This window comes from Apodemus sylvaticus, chromosome Y (genome assembly GCF_947179515.1).
Source record: "Apodemus sylvaticus chromosome Y, mApoSyl1.1, whole genome shotgun sequence".
Classification (NCBI taxonomy): domain Eukaryota; kingdom Metazoa; phylum Chordata; class Mammalia; order Rodentia; family Muridae; genus Apodemus; species Apodemus sylvaticus.
Window position 1 is genome coordinate 1 of NC_067496.1, and position 7681 is coordinate 7681.

The following is a 7681-nucleotide window of genomic DNA, read 5'->3' on the forward strand; positions in this document are numbered from 1 at the left end:
AAGAAGAAGAAGAAGAAGAAGAAGAAGAAGAAATAATAATTAAATACTTAACAAGGAAAGTTATCTTTTTTTAAATATTTTCAATAATTTATTGAATATTTGTGTACAAACTTTTTACAACACAGAATAGTAAAGAATAATCTTGTTTACACTTCTAATTATGGAGTTGGTAACATTGTCTAGAATTCCAAGCATATTAATATATGTTAGGATCACAATAAAAGCTTAAAATATATGATGAAAGCATTTTATACCATCATAACTTAAAAATGACAAATTGGGTCATAGCATGTCAGGAGCCTATACACAAATATTATTCCTTGATAGACATTGAAAATTAGCTTTGCTTTAACTCTTGGAATTCTAAATAGTGAGATGTTAATAATGCCATCACTTTCATTAAAGTAGATATAAGAAAACATTAAATATGTTCACATCTTCAGGTATTCTCTCCTAAATATGTAAGTGTACGCTTGTTAAGCATACTCACATTAACTTATATACATACATTATTTAAGAAGCATGAGTAGAGTCCAAGTGCCAAAGAGAGAGGCTTTGTTAGTTTTAGAAAAAGCATGATTATCCACAGCCTGTGTTTGTATATAAAAGTGAGTCCAGAGGGTTTGTCAATAGAGATGCGCTCAGGAAGAACAGATGTTGTGAGGTAGTTCTTTTTATTTTTTTATTTATTTATTTTGGGGGGGGCAAATTTGAAGCAAGCTTTATTAAATATTTTTTCCTTCTTTTTTTTCCTTCTTTTTTTATTCGATATAATTTATTTACATTTCAAATGATTTCCCTTTTCTAGCACCCCCCGACTCCCCGAAAATCCCGTAAGCCCCCTTCTCTTCCCCTGTCCTCCCTCCCACCCCTTCCCACTTCCCCGTTCTGGTTTTGCCAAAAACTTCAGAGCAATTTCCCTTATGAACATCGATGGAAAGTTATCTTTTTAATTTTCAAAGTTTTATATCCTTAGAATGTAGAAAAATATTTCCAAGTGTTAAAATGAATAGTAATAAAATATTAAATTTTAATTATTACTTATTTAGAATTTAGATTATTAATTTTATTAACTTGAAATATGCTTAAAAATATGTTTTTGGTTGGCTATAAGTGCTAAATTTTCTATTATTTGTGTAATATATTAGAGATTTCTGCTTGTCTTCCACTTTTATTTATTAGCTATTTCTTCACCACCTATAACCATTCTTCATGATTTTCAATTTACATGTTTCACTTACTTTCGTTTTCTCTTCCCTTTTGTTCCATATTACCTTACAGCCTTTTAAGTTCATTTCTTGCAGTGTTCCTGGTTTTCTCCATTTATCATTTCCCAAATGGTATAATAAATTGTGTCAAAATCTTTGCTTTATTAATCTCTCTATGTGTTCATTGAAAAAACACAGGGAAAAAAGTTAGTACATGAGAGCTCTAGTAGAGAAAATCCAAAGAACTCAGAGTTCCACTAGTGAGTTACAATGACAAATTATATCATTTTCTCTGACAAGATCTTTCCCTTATGGGTAAATTTCAGAAGAGATTTATGGAATTATTCATGTAACTTTGGCCAGCACAACAAAAATTTTACCTATAAAAATTTTTAATACAATATCTCCAATAATTCATAGCACAATGAGAAATATAAATCAAGGATTTTTTTGTTTATTAAGAGAAATATATCAGAAGTCAAATAACCTGTTTTTCTTACCTTATAATATTTGCAATAATATATTTATGAAAGAATACTGTATTCTTTATAGTTCAATCTTTTAATTCATTATTGTTTCCTTTCAATGTGGGTACTATGTCAAATATTTAACATATTACATATTTTAATACTTAACAAGTTTAAACAAAATGACTGTTGAAAATATTCAAACTGCTGAAAGGAAATTTTTTCACGTATATGGTGACTGATCTCATATCAGTGAATTTCTAATTCTAGAATTATTTTTTTCGAAACCATAAAGAATTGTTATCCTCATATATGTATATTTTTATAAAATAGAAGCAGTATACATCACATTTTGATTTTTTCTGAAAATTAACTAAAAGGTAAACCTTTGATTATAAGATGTTTTATAATAGCTAATATAGTAGTTTGTATTAAATAATTATTTAATTATCATTAAAGAATCAAGATACTAAGCACATATTGGATACATGAGGAAACATTAAAAGGATTCTTAATCTAAATTAAAAAAATCTCAAATATTGTCTGTGCAGAAATAACTTGATTATGTTACTTGATACAGCTAAGCCATTCTGAATTATATTAAGCATCATGGCCTGGTTCAGACATCCTGGACTACACAAAGTGGAGGTCGCAAGTTAAAAATGTATTAATTCATTCTTATCTACTTTTGACTCTATGCTTGGTATAATGAATTTTCTCAAGGTCTCATTGCTGTGACTTCCCTGTCATGAAAAGAGCAACCTCAAGTTGGGAGCCAAATTAACATTTTCTCTCTGAGAAAGATAAAAGCCGCTTTTGTCAGAACATTTTACTACATCACATAAGAAGCTAAAATATCTAGCACCTGCTCAAGCTCATTTTAAGGATTTTATTGATTTGTTTTGTTTTTAGATGTGCTGAATCTTACTACCCATTGTTATTTACCCTAACACTCAACATTCTTCTGTAAATATTTCTATTTCATATTCATTATTGATATATTCACATTAACTAGAAAATACAAGTAATATAAATGCCCTATTTGATGATTTGATGTGTGGTCCATATACATTATGGAAAAGTATTCATCTGTCAAAAGATGCAGTAAAGACTTTGCCAAGAACATGAATAAAATTATAAAAAAAATGGTACTGAGTCAGTTAATCTAGACAATAAATCAGAAATGTTGTGTGTTCTTTCTCATCAGTGTCTTCTACATCGATATCTGCTGATCTGAGTGCATAAACTGAAGAAAATTCTAAATCCAGTAAATAGGAACCATCACCGGTTTTGAAATCAGAGAGCAGTAGATGGGTCAAAAGAAAGTTACAAGTGACCTGAGGAAGGTCATAGAATAGTCAGTGAGGTTCTAATTAGGGAGAGATATACATGCAGAAGTAGGGGAGAGGGTTAGAAGAACTCAGAGAGTCAGAATATATCAAAAGATCTCACACTATTAGGTAGCTATATAAATACCTATACTAAGTTATAGGTATTTATAGGTAAGTTATAAGTAAATGAACATACATAGTGAAAGTTATTTTTTTTATTCTAATTTCCCTTTCAAAAACCATGTATACAATTATTCAGGCTCCGTTCAATTTACATAACATTTTCTACCTATTTTGCTTCAAATGATATAATTATATTATTATTACAACTATATATTATCCAAATATATATGATATGTTTTCATGTGTGGGTTGATTGATACTATATCCACCTAGCTAAAAAGAATCATAGTAGGTTCTCAACTATGTCAAATGACCTCCTGAGTTATGGGAACTGATCAAATTTGCCCATCTGTGTAGTGGGCCTTGAATCCAATCAGAGCACAAAATTCTATAAACTAAAATTTCCTAGTTTCCTCATTCTAAGGTGATGGATGTTTAGGTTAAAAAAGAAAAATCCATTCTACATTTTATTTCTTCTAGTTCCTTTATTCCTTTTATCCCTCTACCTGTAACTACCCCATTCATATTTTATGTGTTTTTGATAACCTTACAAAGTTCATTGTATTAATTTACAGTTGGGATGATGAAATTCCATGACCAGGACTCCTCACAAAAGGTATAGTTTAGTTTGTCATGTTTTCAGATAGAAAAGGCTCTTTCATGATGGGTTGTATTGCAGCAAGTGTCAGGAATAGTAAAATTAGTAAGAAGCAGAGAATTTTCATCTGTTACAAGCACTAAAAAGGGAAATAAGGGGAAAGGCAAGTGATGTGCAAATATTCAAAGCCTGCATACTATAAGACACTTCTTCTACCATCCACATAAGCTACTATACCTTCCCAAACATCAGCCATGAAGAGAATAATGTATTCTAATATCTAATCTTAAGGGAGACATTTCTCACTTTAACCATCATATACAGTTACTGTTGATTTTATGTTCATGGTCCATTTCCCTAAAAATATAAATTTCCATTTCCCAATAGTGACCAAAAGGAAGTGGCTAGATTTTTTATCTCACACTGGGATTTTTTAGAGTACCCTTCCCTATATCCTGGGATTTGTCTGGCATGGTCTTGAACTGGTCTCATGCATATAGTTATAGCCACTATAACTCATTTGTAAAAATGCATTCTATGCTTTGAAAGCAGACTTTCTCTGGGGTCATTAACTAACTTTGATTCATAGAATCTTTCACAACCTCCTCCAAGTTGACATCTTACTCTTGAGAGAAGGGTGAGCTGTTGTGAAAAGAAGCTGGTGAAGACCTTTGAGGACATACGCACAGGGGAAAAATTCCCAGTTGGAACACCAATAGCTTATGCTCTAAGATCAAGAATAGACAAATGAGATCTCATAAAGCTACAAAGTTTCTGTAAGGCAAAGGACATTGTTAAAAGGAAAAACTTCAACCAACAGATTGGGAAAGGATCTTCACCAACACTAAATACGACAGAGGGTTAATATCTAATATATACAAAGAACTCAAGAAGGTAGAACCAAGAGAACTAAATAACCCCTTAAAAATGGTGTACAGAGATAAACAAAGAATTTTTACATAAAGAACTTCGGAGGGCTGAGAAGCACCTTAAGAAATGTTCAATATCATTAATCATTAGAGAATTGCAAATCAAAACAACCCTAAGATTTCACCACACACCAGTCATAATGGCTAAGGTCAAAATCTCAGGAGACAGCAGGTGTTGGTGAGGATGTGGAGAAAGAGGAACACTCCTCCACTGCGGGTAGGATTGCAAGTTTGAGCAACCACGTTGGAAATCAGTCTGTCGGTTCCTCAGAAAACTGGGCACATCACTTGAAGAGGATCCTGCTTTACCACTCTTGGGCATATACCCAGAGGATTCCCCAGCATGCAATAAGGACACATGCTCTACTATGTTCATGGTAGCCCTATTTGTAGTAGCCAGAAGCTGGAATGATCCCAGGTGTTCCTCAATGGAAGAATGGATACAATAAATGTGGTATATTTACACAATGGAATTCTATTCAGACATTAGAAACAATGAATTCATGAAATTCTTAGTCAACTGGATGGAGCTAGAGAACATCATACTAAGTGAGGTAACCGAGCCTTAAAAGATCAGTCATGGTATGTACTTACTGATAAGTGGATATTAGCCTAGAAACTTTGAATACCCAAGAAATAATCCACATATTAAATGATGTCCAAGAAGAATGGAGGAGTGACCCCTGTTTCTGGAAAGACTCAGTGCAGCTGTATAGAAGAATGCCAGAACAGGGAAGTGGGAAGGAGTAGATGGGGGAACAGGGGGAGTGAAGAGTGCTTATGGGACATTCTAGGAGTGGGGAGCCAGAAAAGTGGAAATCATTTGCAATGTAAATGAAGAATATACTGTATTTTAAAAGAAGAAAAATTTGAATAAAAAAGTATGTGGAGTGAGGAGAAGTGGCAGTGGCGATGGTGGTGGTGGCAGTGCAGCAGTGGCTGGTCCAGCTGAAGGGCCATCAGCAGTGGAACCAAGGCGACACACGGTCCAGTTAGGCCCTGCGCCCACGACCACTGACCTTCGCTGGCCAGCCGGGCTGCAAGCACTTGAAGATTTATGATGTCTTTGACCTCACAGAAGCCACATCAGAACTCTGCCTCCCGCCACTCATGAGAGACTCGCCTTTATCTTGGTTTCGGACTCCAGAGACATTGGACAGACTGAGGTACACAAATATAACCCAAGGCCAACATCGCGGGGGTCTAAGCCTGAAGTGTGTTGGCCTGCACACAGTCCCTGGGCTATACGGGGTGCCATCGGGCTGTCAACCCAGCCAGGAGGTTTTTTTGCCCACACCGGCGTGCGCACCACCATTTTGCCTATAGGATGCCAGAGAGCTCTAGCAGGCAAAGCCAGTAACAGGCAAAGCCTGAGGCTAACAGAGCGGGTGTCTAGACCCCAACAGGCCCTGGACTGACCCCAAGAACTGGGCGGCTTGGTGGGCCAAATGTGTGTCAACTTGCCCAGGAGGTTGTTAGCCCAGCAGCCTCTTCCGGCACTTTCAGGGAGTGCGAGCACACAAGTCTGCCATCCTGGCCACCTGAGAGACCCAATTAACAGTCATAGCCTGAGGGGAACTTTGGTTGGACCTTGGCCTCCCAGGCTTTTACCTGGACCCAGGGCCTGAGCAGCCAGGTGAGCCTTGTGTGCACCAACCCGGTTGGGAGATCTGCTGCCCGTCAGAGTGACCAGCACACAGAAAAGGTCCCGGCAGCATACATCATCAGCACTCCCTGAAGGTGCTAACGGGCTCCATCTGGTTCACAGAGACATTCTGGGGCAATCACACAAGAGCTGCAAGGGCACCCAAGAGGAAGACAGAACATCAGCAATCAGCTACAGGGAAAACCCAGCCATATAGTGTTGCAGTAATAGCCCCAAAGCCCCTCGGGAGGCCCAAACACCAGCCAGGGACAAGACCAACTAAATCCAGAGAACAAGATGGCAAAAAGAAAACGCAGGGACACTACTAACAGAAATATAGGCAATATGGCAGCATCTGAACCAAACTCTCCAACATCAGCAAGTCCTGATTATGCAAATACACCAGAGTAACAAGATTTGGATTTAAAATCACTGATCATGATGCTGCTAGAAGAACACAAAAAGGACATAAATGAATCTCTTAAAGAAATACAGGGGAACATGAATAAGCTAGAAACCCATATAATGGAAACACAAAAAATCACTTAAAGAAATGCAGGAGAATAAGGCTCAAGAGATAGAAGCCAATAAAGAAGAAACGCAAAAAAAAAAAAAAAAAAAAAAAACCTTAAAGAAATGCAGGAGAACTTCAGTCAAGAGGCAGAAGTCATGAAAGAGGAAACAGAAAAATCTCTTAAAGAATTACAGGAAAACACACACAAACAAATGATGGAACTGAGCAAAACCATCCTGGATCTAAAAACAGAAGTAGAAACAACTAAGAAATCACAAAGGGAGACAACTTTGGTGATAGAAAACCTTGAGAAGAAATCAGGGGCCATAGATGCAAATATAAACAACAGAATAAAAGAGATGGAAGAAAGAATTTCAGATGCCGAAGATACCATAGAAACCATTGACTCAACAGTCAAAGAAAATGCAAAATGCAAAAAGCTTGTATCCCAGAACATCCAGGAAATCCAGGATACAATGAGAAGACCAAACCTAAGGATTATAGGTATAGATGAGAGTGAAGATTTACAACTGAAAGGGGCAGCAAATATCTTTAACAAAAATATGTAAGAAAACTTTCCCAACTTAAAGAGAGAGATACCTATGAATATACAAGAAGCCTCCAGAACTCCAAACAGACTGGATCAGAACAGAAATACCTCTCGCCACATAATAATTAAAACCCCAAATGCACTAAACAAACAAACAAAAAAAAAAGAATATTAAAGGCAGTAAGAGAAAAAGGCCAAGTAACATATAAAGGAAGACCTATCAGAATCACACCAGACTTCTCACCAGAGACCATGAAAGCTAGAAGATCCTGGGCAGATCTCATGCAGACTCTAAGAGAACATTAATGTCTGACAA